Here is a 12,500-nt window from a genome sequence, read left to right as displayed (position 1 = left end):
TTTGACTAAGTGCCTAGGAGCATTTCCCTTTAAGAAGGCCGACGTGCTATGGTTCTCCACCTGGGTCAGGAAAGCAAAATTGTCCCTCTCCTCGCTGGAAGTCCAAAAAAAAGGCGTGAATTTGACTAAGTGCCTAGGAGGATGTCCCTTTAAGAAGGCCGACGTGCTATGGTTCTCCACCTGGGTCAGGAAAGCAAAATTGTCCCTCTCCTCGCTGGAAGTCCAAAAAAAAGGCGTAAATTTGACTAAGTGCCTAGGAGGATGTCCCTTAAAGAAGGCCGACGTGCTATGGTTCTCCACCTGGGTCTGGAACGCCAAATTAGTCCCTCTCCTCGCTGGAAGTCCAAAAAAAAGGCGTAAATTTGACTAAGTGCCTAGGAGGATGTCCCTTTAAGAAGGCTGACCTGCTATGGTTCTCCACCCGGGTGCGGAAAGCAAAATTAGTCCCTCTCCTCGCTGGAAGTCCAAAAAAAAGGCGGAAATTTGACTAAGTGCCTAGGAGGATGTCCCTTTAAGAAGGCTGACCTGCTATGGTTCTCCACCCGGGTACGGAAAGCAAAATATGCACCCCCATAATTATAGACATCACCCCCCAAATTAAACACATTATTTCCAGTTCTTTTGGGCCTCTATTTTCAGACGGTTTGGCGTATTTCCTTGACGCCGGGGAGTCCTACAGGTGTTCCCGGGGAATGAGAGGCCTTTTGTGGGCCAGAAAGAGTGGGGAACCCTTGGAGCCCCTATTTTCAGACAGTTTGGCTTATTTCGGTGACGCCGGGGCGTCCATCAGGTCTTCCCGGGGAATGAGAGGCCTTTTGTGGCCATATGTCAACAAAAGAGTGGGGAAATGGAGCCCTCCGGTGGACTCCCGCTGCAAATGCACCCCCCAAATTAAATACATTAATTCCAGGCCTTTTGGGGCCCTATATTCAGACGGTGTGGAGCCCTCCAGTGGACTCCCGCCTCCAATGCACCCCCATAATTATAGACATCACCCCCCAAATTAAACACATTATTTCCAGTTCTTTTGGGCCTCTATTTTCAGACGGTTTGGCGTATTTCCTTGACGCCGGGGAGTCCTACAGGTGTTCCCGGGGAATGAGAGGCCTTTTGTGGGCCAGAAAGAGTGGGGAACCCTTGGAGCCCCTATTTTCAGACAGTTTGCCGTATTTCGGTGACGCCGGGGCGTCCATCAGGTCTTCCCGGGGAATGTGAGGCCTTTCGTGGGCCATATTTTCAGACAGATTGGCCTGTTTCAGTGACGCCGAGGCGTCCATCAGGTCTTCCCGGGGAGTGTGAGGCCTTTTGGGGCCCTATTTTCAGACAGAAAAAAAAGAAAAGTAACCCTTACACTACAAAGGACAGCGGGGAAACGCCCCCCCAGCAAAGTCACAGGGGAAGTGGGGTAGACAAGTGGAGAGTGTCTGGGGAAAAGTCCACAAAATGATCAAAAATCACACCCAGGTACGAGTGCCACAAGTCCCGCCGCGTCCCACCCGAGTCCGAGGTGCCCCCCACATGCCCAAAACGCACCCAGCAAAGGTGCACTGTGAGTGGGGAAGAAAAGTTGGAAAAGTGGGCAAAAGTCCCGAATTTGATCCAACATTATACCCAGGTTCGAGTCCCACAAGTCCCGCCGCGTTCCACCAGTGTTCCGGGGTGCCTACAATGTCCACAACTTACCCAGCAAAGGTGCACTGTGATTGGGAAGAAAAGTTGGGAAAGTGGGCAAAAGTCCCGAATTTGAGCCAAAATCACACCCAGGTTCGAGTCCCACAAGTCCCGCCGCGTTCCACCAGGGTTCCGGGGTGCCTGACATGTCCACGACGCACCCAGCAAAGGCGCACTGTGAGTGGGGAAGAAAAGTTGGAAAAGTGGGCAAAAGTCTGGAAAAATGACCAAAAACCACACCCAGGTTAGAGCCCCACACGTCCTGCAGTCGCACCCGAGTCCTGGGATGCCCAACATGTCCAAAAAAAATCAAAAAAAGCCCAAAAAATCAAAAAAATCCCCGGGCCGTATCTTGGACGCCGGCGTACCGCGTTCGGCCCTCGTGCCGTAGTTTGGCGACCGATTGTAAAAATTTGCCGCGACCGGCTAGTTTTTTTCCTTGGAGTAAATAGAGAGTAGATCCAGCAGAAAATATGCACTATAAACAAAGAGAGGGAGTTTGGAGGGGGGCAAAAACGCCCTCTTGGAACTTTTGCAGCAGCACACATCAAACTAGCGGGGAGAAGGCATGCATAGCAAAAGGCCACGAAATGATCAAAAATCACACCCAGGTTCGAGTCCCACAAGTCCCGCCGCGTTCCACCAGTGTCTCGGGGTGCCTACAATGTCCACAACTTACCCAGCAAAGGTGCACTGTGAGTGGGCAAGAAAAGTTGGGAAAGTGGGCAAAAGTCCCGAATTTGGTCCAAAATCACACCCAGGTTCGAGTCCCACAAGTCCCGCCGCGTTCCACCAGTGTCTCGGGGTGCCTACAATGTCCACAACGCACCCAGCAAAGGCGCACTGTGATTGGGAAGAAAAGTTGGGAAAGTGGGCAAAAGTCCCGCATTTGGTCCAAAATCACACCCAGGTTCGAGTCCCACAAGTCCCGCCGCGTTCCACCAGTGTCTCGGGGTGCCTACAATGCCTAAGACGCACCCAGCAAAGGCGCACTGTGATTGGGAAGAAAAGTTGGGAAAGTGGGCAAAAGTCCCGAATTTGGTCCAAAATCACACCCAGGTTCGAGTCCCACAAGTCCCGCCGCGTTCCACCAGGGTTCCGGGGTGCCTACAATGTCCACGACGCACCCAGCAAAGGCGCACTGTGATTGGGAAGAAAAGTTGGGAAAGTGGGCAAAAGTCCCGAATTTGGTCCAAAATCACACCCAGGTTCGAGTCCCACAAGTCCCGCCGCGTTCCACCAGTGTTCCGGGGTGCCTACAATGCCTAAGACGCACCCAGCAAAGGCGCACTGTGATTGGGAAGAAAAGTTTGGAAAGTGGGCAAAAGTCCCGAATTTGGTCCAAAATCACACCCAGGTTCGAGTCCCACAAGTCCCGCCGCGTTCCACCAGGGTTCCGGGGTGCCTACAATGTCCACAACTTACCCAGCAAAGGCGCACTGTGATTGGGAAGAAAAGTTGGGAAAGTGGGCAAAAGTCCCGAATTTGGTCCAAAATCACACCCAGGTTCGAGTCCCACAAGTCCCGCCGCGTTCCACCAGTGTCCTGGGGGTGCCTGGCATGTCCACAACTTACCCAGCAAAGGCGCACTGTGATTGGGAAGAAAAGTTGGGAAAGTGGGCAAAAGTCCCGAATTTGGTCCAAAATCACACCCAGGTTCGAGTCCCACAAGTCCCGCCGCGTTCCACCAGGGTTCAGGGGTGCCTGACATGTCCACGACGCACCCAGCAAAGGCGCACTGTGATTGGGAAGAAAAGTTGGGAAAGTGGGCAAAAGTCCCGAATTTGGTCCAAAATCACACCCAGGTTCGAGTCCCACAAGTCCCGCCGCGTTCCACCAGGGTTCCGGGGTGCCTACAATGTCCACGACGCACCCAGCAAAGGCGCACTGTGATTGGGAAGAAAAGTTGGGAAAGTGGGCAAAAGTCCCGAATTTGGTCCAAAATCACACCCAGGTTCGAGTCCCACAAGTCCCGCCGCGTTCCACCAGGGTTCCGGGGTGCCTACAATGTCCACGACGCACCCAGCAAAGGCGCACTGTGATTGGGAAGAAAAGTTGGGAAAGTGGGCAAAAGTCCCGAATTTGGTCCAAAATCACACCCAGGTTCGAGTCCCACAAGTCCCGCCGCGTTCCACCAGGGTTCCGGGGTGCCTACAATGTCCACGACGCACCCAGCAAAGGCGCACTGTGATTGGGAAGAAAAGTTGGGAAAGTGGGCAAAAGTCCCGCATTTGGTCCAAAATCACACCCAGGTTCGAGTCCCACAAGTCCCGCCGCGTTCCACCAGTGTCTCGGGGTGCCTACAATGCCTAAGACGCACCCAGCAAAGGCGCACTGTGATTGGGAAGAAAAGTTGGGAAAGTGGGCAAAAGTCCCGAATTTGGTCCAAAATCACACCCAGGTTCGAGTCCCACAAGTCCCGCCGCGTTCCACCAGGGTTCCGGGGTGCCTACAATGTCCACGACGCACCCAGCAAAGGCGCACTGTGATTGGGAAGAAAAGTTGGGAAAGTGGGCAAAAGTCCCGAATTTGGTCCAAAATCACACCCAGGTTCGAGTCCCACAAGTCCCGCCGCGTTCCACCAGTGTCTCGGGGTGCCTACAATGTCCACAACGCACCCAGCAAAGGCGCACTGTGATTGGGAAGAAAAGTTGGGAAAGTGGGCAAAAGTCCCGAATTTGGTCCAAAAGCACACCCAGGTTCGAGTCCCACAAGTCCCGCCGCGTTCCACCAGGGTTCCGGGGTGCCTACAATGTCCAAGACGCACCCAGCAAAGGCGCACTGTGATTGGGAAGAAAAGTTGGGAAAGTGGGCAAAAGTCCCGAATTTGGTCCAAAATCACACCCAGGTTCGAGTCCCACAAGTCCCGCCGCGTTCCACCAGGGTTCCGGGGTGCCTACAATGTCCACAACGCACCCAGCAAAGGCGCACTGTGATTGGGAAGAAAAGTTGGGAAAGTGGGCAAAAGTCCCGAATTTGGTCCAAAATCACACCCAGGTTCGAGTCCCACAAGTCCCGCCGCGTTCCACCAGGGTCTCGGGGTGCCTACAATGTCCACAACTTACCCAGCAAAGGCGCACTGTGATTGGGAAGAAAAGTTGGGAAAGTGGGCAAAAGTCCCGAATTTGGTCCAAAATCACACCCAGGTTCGAGTCCCACAAGTCCCGCCGCGTTCCACCAGTGTCTCGGGGTGCCTACAATGTCCACAACGCACCCAGCAAAGGCGCACTGTGATTGGGAAGAAAAGTTGTGAAAGTGGGCAAAAGTCCCGAATTTGGTCCAAAATCACACCCAGGTTCGAGTCCCACAAGTCCCGCCGCGTTCCACCAGTGTCTCGGGGTGCCTACAATGTCCACAACGCACCCAGCAAAGGCGCACTGTGATTGGGAAGAAAAGTTGGGAAAGTGGGCAAAAGTCCCGAATTTGGTCCAAAATCACACCCAGGTTCGAGTCCCACAAGTCCCGCCGCGTTCCACCAGGGTTCCGGGGTGCCTACAATGTCCACAACGCACCCAGCAAAGGCGCACTGTGATTGGGAAGAAAAGTTGGGAAAGTGGGCAAAAGTCCCGAATTTGGTCCAAAATCACACCCAGGTTCGAGTCCCACAAGTCCCGCCGCGTTCCACCAGGGTTCCGGGGTGCCTACAATGTCCACGACGCACCCAGCAAAGGCGCACTGTGATTGGGAAGAAAAGTTGGGAAAGTGGGCAAAAGTCCCGAATTTGGTCCAAAATCACACCCAGGTTCGAGTCCCACAAGTCCCGCCGCGTTCCACCAGGGTTCCGGGGTGCCTACAATGTCCACGACGCACCCAGTAAAGGCGCACTGTGATTGGGAAGAAAAGTTGGGAAAGTGGGCAAAAGTCCCGAATTTGGTCCAAAATCACACCCAGGTTCGAGTCCCACAAGTCCCGCCGCGTTCCACCAGGGTTCCGGGGTGCCTACAATGTCCACGACGCACCCAGCAAAGGCGCACTGTGATTGGGAAGAAAAGTTGGGAAAGTGGGCAAAAGTCCCGAATTTGGTCCAAAATCACACCCAGGTTCGAGTCCCACAAGTCCCGCCGCGTTCCACCAGGGTTCCGGGGTGCCTACAATGTCCACGACGCACCCAGCAAAGGCGCACTGTGATTGGGAAGAAAAGTTGGGAAAGTGGGCAAAAGTCCCGAATTTGGTCCAAAATCACACCCAGGTTCGAGTCCCACAAGTCCCGCCGCGTTCCACCAGGGTTCCGGGGTGCCTACAATGTCCACGACGCACCCAGTAAAGGCGCACTGTGATTGGGAAGAAAAGTTGGGAAAGTGGGCAAAAGTCCCGAATTTGGTCCAAAATCACACCCAGGTTCGAGTCCCACAAGTCCCGCCGCGTTCCACCAGGGTTCCGGGGTGCCTACAATGTCCACGACGCACCCAGCAAAGGCGCACTGTGATTGGGAAGAAAAGTTGGGAAAGTGGGCAAAAGTCCCGAATTTGGTCCAAAATCACACCCAGGTTCGAGTCCCACAAGTCCCGCCGCGTTCCACCAGGGTTCCGGGGTGCCTACAATGTCCACGACGCACCCAGCAAAGGCGCACTGTGATTGGGAAGAAAAGTTGGGAAAGTGGGCAAAAGTCCCGAATTTGGTCCAAAGTCACACCCAGGTTCGAGTCCCACAAGTCCCGCCGCGTTCCACCAGGGTTCCGGGGTGCCTACAATGTCCACAACTTACCCAGCAAAGGCGCACTGTGATTGGGAAGAAAAGTTGGGAAAGTGGGCAAAAGTCCCGAATTTGGTCCAAAGTCACACCCAGGTTCGAGTCCCACAAGTCCCGCCGCGTTCCACCAGGGTTCCGGGGTGCCTACAATGTCCACGACTTACCCAGCAAAGGCGCACTGTGATTGGGAAGAAAAGTTGGGAAAGTGGGCAAAAGTCCCGAATTTGGTCCAAAATCACACCCAGGTTCGAGTCCCACAAGTCCCGCCGCGTTCCACCAGTGTCTCGGGGTGCCTACAATGTCCACAACGCACCCAGCAAAGGCGCACTGTGATTGGGAAGAAAAGTTGGGAAAGTGGGCAAAAGTCCCGAATTTGGTCCAAAATCACACCCAGGTTCGAGTCCCACAAGTCCCGCCGCGTTCCACCAGTGTCTCGGGGTGCCTACAATGTCCACAACGCACCCAGCAAAGGCGCACTGTGATTGGGAAGAAAAGTTGGGAAAGTGGGCAAAAGTCCCGAATTTGGTCCAAAATCACACCCAGGTTCGAGTCCCACAAGGCCCGCCGCGTTCCACCAGGGTTCCGGGGTGCCTACAATGTCCACGACTTACCCAGCAAAGGCGCACTGTGATTGGGAAGAAAAGTTGGGAAAGTGGGCAAAAGTCCCGAATTTGGTCCAAAATCACACCCAGGTTCGAGTCCCACAAGTCCCGCCGCGTTCCACCAGTGTCTCGGGGTGCCTACAATGTCCACAACTTACCCAGCAAAGGCGCACTGTGATTGGGAAGAAAAGTTGGGAAAGTGGGCAAAAGTCCCGAATTTGGTCCAAAATCACACCCAGGTTCGAGTCCCACAAGTCCCGCCGCGTTCCACCAGTGTCTCGGGGTGCCTACAATGTCCTCAACTTACCCAGCAAAGGCGCACTGTGAATGGGAAGAAAAGTTGGGAAAGTGGGCAAAAGTCCCGAATTTGGTCCAAAATCACACCCAGGTTCGAGTCCCACAAGTCCCGCCGCGTTCCACCAGGGTTCCGGGGGTGCCTGGCATGTCCACAACTTACCCAGCAAAGGTGCACTGTGATTGGGAAGAAAAGTTGGGAAAGTGGGCAAAAGTCCCGAATTTGGTCCAAAATCACACCCAGGTTCGAGTCCCACAAGTCCCGCCGCGTTCCACCAGTGTCTCGGGGTGCCTACAATGTCCTCAACTTACCCAGCAAAGGCGCACTGTGAATGGGAAGAAAAGTTGGGAAAGTGGGCAAAAGTCCCGAATTTGGTCCAAAATCACACCCAGGTTCGAGTCCCACAAGTCCCGCCGCGTTCCACCAGGGTTCCGGGGGTGCCTGGCATGTCCACAACTTACCCAGCAAAGGTGCACTGTGATTGGGAAGAAAAGTTGGGAAAGTGGGCAAAAGTCCCGAATTTGGTCCAAAATCACACCCAGGTTCGAGTCCCACAAGTCCCGCCGCGTTCCACCAGTGTCTCGGGGTGCCTACAATGTCCTCAACTTACCCAGCAAAGGCGCACTGTGAATGGGAAGAAAAGTTGGGAAAGTGGGCAAAAGTCCCGAATTTGGTCCAAAATCACACCCAGGTTCGAGTCCCACAAGTCCCGCCGCGTTCCACCAGGGTTCCGGGGGTGCCTGGCATGTCCACAACTTACCCAGCAAAGGTGCACTGTGATTGGGAAGAAAAGTTGGGAAAGTGGGCAAAAGTCCCGAATTTGGTCCAAAATCACACCCAGGTTCGAGTCCCACAAGTCCCGCCGCGTTCCACCAGGGTTCCGGGGTGCCTACAATGTCCACAACGCACCCAGCAAAGGCGCACTGTGAGTGGGCAAGAAAAGTTGGGAAAGTGGGCAAAAGTCCCGAATTTGGTCCAAAATCACACCCAGGTTCGAGTCCCACAAGTCCCGCCGCGTTCCACCAGGGTTCCGGGGTGCCTACAATGTCCACAACGCACCCAGCAAAGGCGCACTGTGATTGGGAAGAAAAGTTGGGAAAGTGGGCAAAAGTCCCGAATTTGGTCCAAAATCACACCCAGGTTCGAGTCCCACAAGTCCCGCCGCGTTCCACCAGGGTTCCGGGGTGCCTACAATGTCCACAATTCACCCAGCAAAGGCGCACTGTGATTGGGAAGAAAAGTTGGGAAAGTGGGCAAAAGTCCCGAATTTGGTCCAAAATCACACCCAGGTTCGAGTCCCACAAGTCCCGCCGCGTTCCACCAGGGTTCCGGGGTGCCTGACATGTCCACGACGCACCCAGCAAAGGCGCACTGTGATTGGGAAGAAAAGTTGGGAAAGTGGGCAAAAGTCCCGAATTTGGTCCAAAATCACACCCAGGTTCGAGTCCCACAAGTCCCGCCGCGTTCCACCAGGGTTCCGGGGTGCCTACAATGTCCACGACGCACCCAGCAAAGGCGCACTGTGATTGGGAAGAAAAGTTGGGAAAGTGGGCAAAAGTCCCGAATTTGGTCCAAAATCACACCCAGGTTCGAGTCCCACAAGTCCCGCCGCGTTCCACCAGGGTTCCGGGGTGCCTGACATGTCCACGACGCACCCAGCAAAGGCGCACTGTGATTGGGAAGAAAAGTTGGGAAAGTGGGCAAAAGTCCCGAATTTGGTCCAAAATCACACCCAGGTTCGAGTCCCACAAGTCCCGCCGCGTTCCACCAGTGTCTCGGGGTGCCTACAATGTCCACAACTTACCCAGCAAAGGCGCACTGTGATTGGGAAGAAAAGTTGGGAAAGTGGGCAAAAGTCCCGAATTTGGTCCAAAATCACACCCAGGTTCGAGTCCCACAAGTCCCGCCGCGTTCCACCAGGGTTCCGGGGTGCCTACAATGTCCACGACGCACCCAGCAAAGGCGCACTGTGATTGGGAAGAAAAGTTGGGAAAGTGGGCAAAAGTCCCGAATTTGATCCAAAATTATGCCCGGGTTGGAGTACCACGAGTCCGGCCGCGTTCCACCGGTGTCCCGGGGGTGCCTGGCATGTCCACAACTTACCCAGCAAAGGCGCACTGTGATTGGGAAGAAAAGTTGGGAAAGTGGGCAAAAGTCCCGAATTTGATCCAAAATTATGCCCGGGTTGGAGTACCACGAGTCCGGCCGCGTTCCACCGGTGTCCCGGGGGTGCCTGGCATGTCCACAACGCACCCAGCAAAGGCGCACTGTGATTGGGAAGAAAAGTTGGGAAAGTGGGCAAAAGTCCCGAATTTGATCCAAAATTATGCCCGGGTTGGAGTACCACGAGTCCGGCCGCGTTCCACCGGTGTCCCGGGGGTGCCTGCCATGTCCACAACTTACCCAGCAAAGGCGCACTGTGATTGGGAAGAAAAGTTGGGAAAGTGGGCAAAAGTCCCGAATTTGATCCAAAATTATGCCCGGGTTGGAGTACCACGAGTCCGGCCGCGTTCCACCGGTGTCCCGGGGGTGCCTGCCATGTCCACAACTTACCCAGCAAAGGCGCACTGTGATTCAGAAGAAAAGTTGGGAAAGTGGGCAAAAGTCCCGAATTTGATCCAAAATTATGCCCGGGTTGGAGTACCACGAGTCCGGCCGCGTTCCACCGGTGTCCCGGGGGTGCCTGGCATGTCCACAACTTACCCAGCAAAGGCGCACTGTGATTGGGAAGAAAAGTTGGGAAAGTGGGCAAAAGTCCCGAATTTGATCCAAAATTATGCCCGGGTTGGAGTACCACGAGTCCGGCCGCGTTCCACCGGTGTCCCGGGGGTGCCTGCCATGTCCACAACTTACCCAGCAAAGGCGCACTGTGATTCAGAAGAAAAGTTGGGAAAGTGGGGAAAAAAAGGACCGGAAAATATCCAAAATTATGCCCGGGTTGGAGTACCACGAGTCCGGCCGCGTTCCACCGGTGTCCCGGGGGTGCCTGGCACGTCCACAACTTACCCAGCAAAGGCGCACTGTCAGTGGGGAAGACCAAACATGTCTCGGATTTTTTCCAAGTACCTTAACGAGAGAGGCTAAAAAGCACCTGTTTTTACCTTCTCTCGTTGTTGTACTTAGAAAAAAAACGAGAAAAAAAAAAATCTGGGTTTTTTTCTAAGTACCTTAACGAGAGAGGCTAAAAAAAACCATTTTTTACCTTCTCTCGTTGTTGTACTTAGAAAAAAAACGAGAAAAAAATTTTTCCCCATTCATTTCAATGGGAGTTCATTTTTTTTTTGGGATTTTTTCTAAGTACCTTAACGAGAGAGGCTTAATTTTTCACCTACTTTTTACCTTCTCTCGATTTTTCGTTTTTTACCTGGTCGACCAAAACACCTCCATCTCGTTACTATGTGCACCATGTCTGACAGGCTGAAATCACAGGGAACGCGTCCGAGTCAAAGTGAGCTATTTTCGGACACAAATATGGTGTTTTTCCCCTCTATCCTCTGGTTCTTTTTTCAAACTGATCTTCCAGCATCTGAGCGACAGGGGCTCATGCAGACACCTGTGTCCGCCCGAGGGGCGCCTTCCCGGACACATATATGGTGCTTCCCCCCTCTTTACCCCGGTCCTTTTTCAAACTGATCTTCCAGCATCTGAGCGACAGGGGCTCATGCAGACACCTGTGTCCGCCCGAGGGGCGCCTTCCCGGACACATATATGGTGCTTCCCCCCTCTTTACCCCGGTCCTTTTTCAAACTGATCTTCCAGCATCTGAGCGACAGGGGCTCATGCAGACACCTGTGTCCGCCCGAGGGGCGCCTTCCCGGACACATATATGGTGCTTCCCCCCTCTTTACCCCGGTCCTTTTTCAAACTGATCTTCCAGCATCTGAGCGACAGGGGCTCATGCAGACACCTGTGTCCGCCCGAGGGGCGCCTTCCCGGACACATATATGGTGCTTCCCCCCTCTTTACCCCGGTCCTTTTTCAAACTGATCTTCCAGCTTCTGAGCGACAGGGGCTCATGCAGACACCTGTGTCCGCCTAAGGGGCGCTGTTTCGGACACATTTTCAACTTTTCCCGCATGAATGAAATCCTGGAACTGATTCCACCCAGGTACTTAGGACTTCCAGGGCTTGAGCGACAGGGGCTCTGTCCGGAGCGTGTGTCCGCCTAGGGGGCGCTGTCCCGGACACATTTTCAACTTTTCCCGCATGGATGAAATCCTGGAACTGATTCCACCCAGGTACTTAGGGCTTCCAGGGCTTGAGCGACAGGGGCTCTGTCCGGAGCGTGTGTCCGCCTAGGGGGCGCTGTCTCGGACACATTTTCAACTTTTCCCGCATGGATGAAATCCTGGAACTGATTCCACCCAGGTACTTAGGGCTTCCAGGGCTTGAGCGACAGGGGCTCTGTCCGGAGCGTGTGTCCGCCTAGGTGGCGCTGTCTCGGACACATTTTCAACTTTTCCCGCATGAATGGAATCCTGGAACTGATTCCACCCAGGTACTTAGGGCTTCCAGGGCTTGAGCGACAGGGGCTCTGTCCGGAGCGTGTGTCCGCCTAGGTGGCGCTGTCTCGGACACATTTTCAACTTTTCCCGCATGAATGAAATCCTGGAACTGATTCCACCCAGGTACTTAGGGCTTCCAGGGCTTGAGCGACAGGGGCTCTGTCCGGAGCGTGTGTCCGCCTAGGGGGCGCTGTCTCGGACACATTTTCAACTTTTCCCGCATGGATGAAATCCTGGAACTGATTCCACCCAGGTACTTAGGACTTCCAGGGCTTGAGCGACAGGGGCTCTGTCCGGAGCGTGTGTCCGCCTAGGGGGCGCTGTCCCGGACACATTTTCAACTTTTCCCGCATGAATGAAATCCTGGAACTGATTCCACCCAGGTACTTAGGGCTTCCAGGGCTCGAGCGACAGGGGCTCTGTCCGGAGCGTGTGTCCGCCTAGGGGGCGCCGTCTCGGACACATTTTCAACTTTTCCCGCATGGATGAAATCCTGGAACTGATTCCACCCAGGTACTTAGGGCTTCCAGGGCTTGAGCGACAGGGGCTCTGTCCGGAGCGTGTGTCCGCCTAGGGGGCGCTGTCCCGGACACATTTTCAACTTTTCCCGCATGGATGAAATCCTGGAACTGATTCCACCCAGGTACTTGGGGCTTCCAGGGCTCGAGCGACAGGGGCTCTGTCCGGAGCGTGTGTCCGCCTAGGGGGCGCTGTCTCGGACCCATTTTCAACTTTTCC

The sequence above is a fragment of the Nerophis lumbriciformis genome, unplaced genomic scaffold, assembly GCF_033978685.3.
Source record: "Nerophis lumbriciformis unplaced genomic scaffold, RoL_Nlum_v2.1 HiC_scaffold_87, whole genome shotgun sequence".
Classification (NCBI taxonomy): domain Eukaryota; kingdom Metazoa; phylum Chordata; class Actinopteri; order Syngnathiformes; family Syngnathidae; genus Nerophis; species Nerophis lumbriciformis.
The sequence above is the reverse complement of the archived record's forward strand: the minus strand, read 5'-3'. Positions refer to the sequence as shown.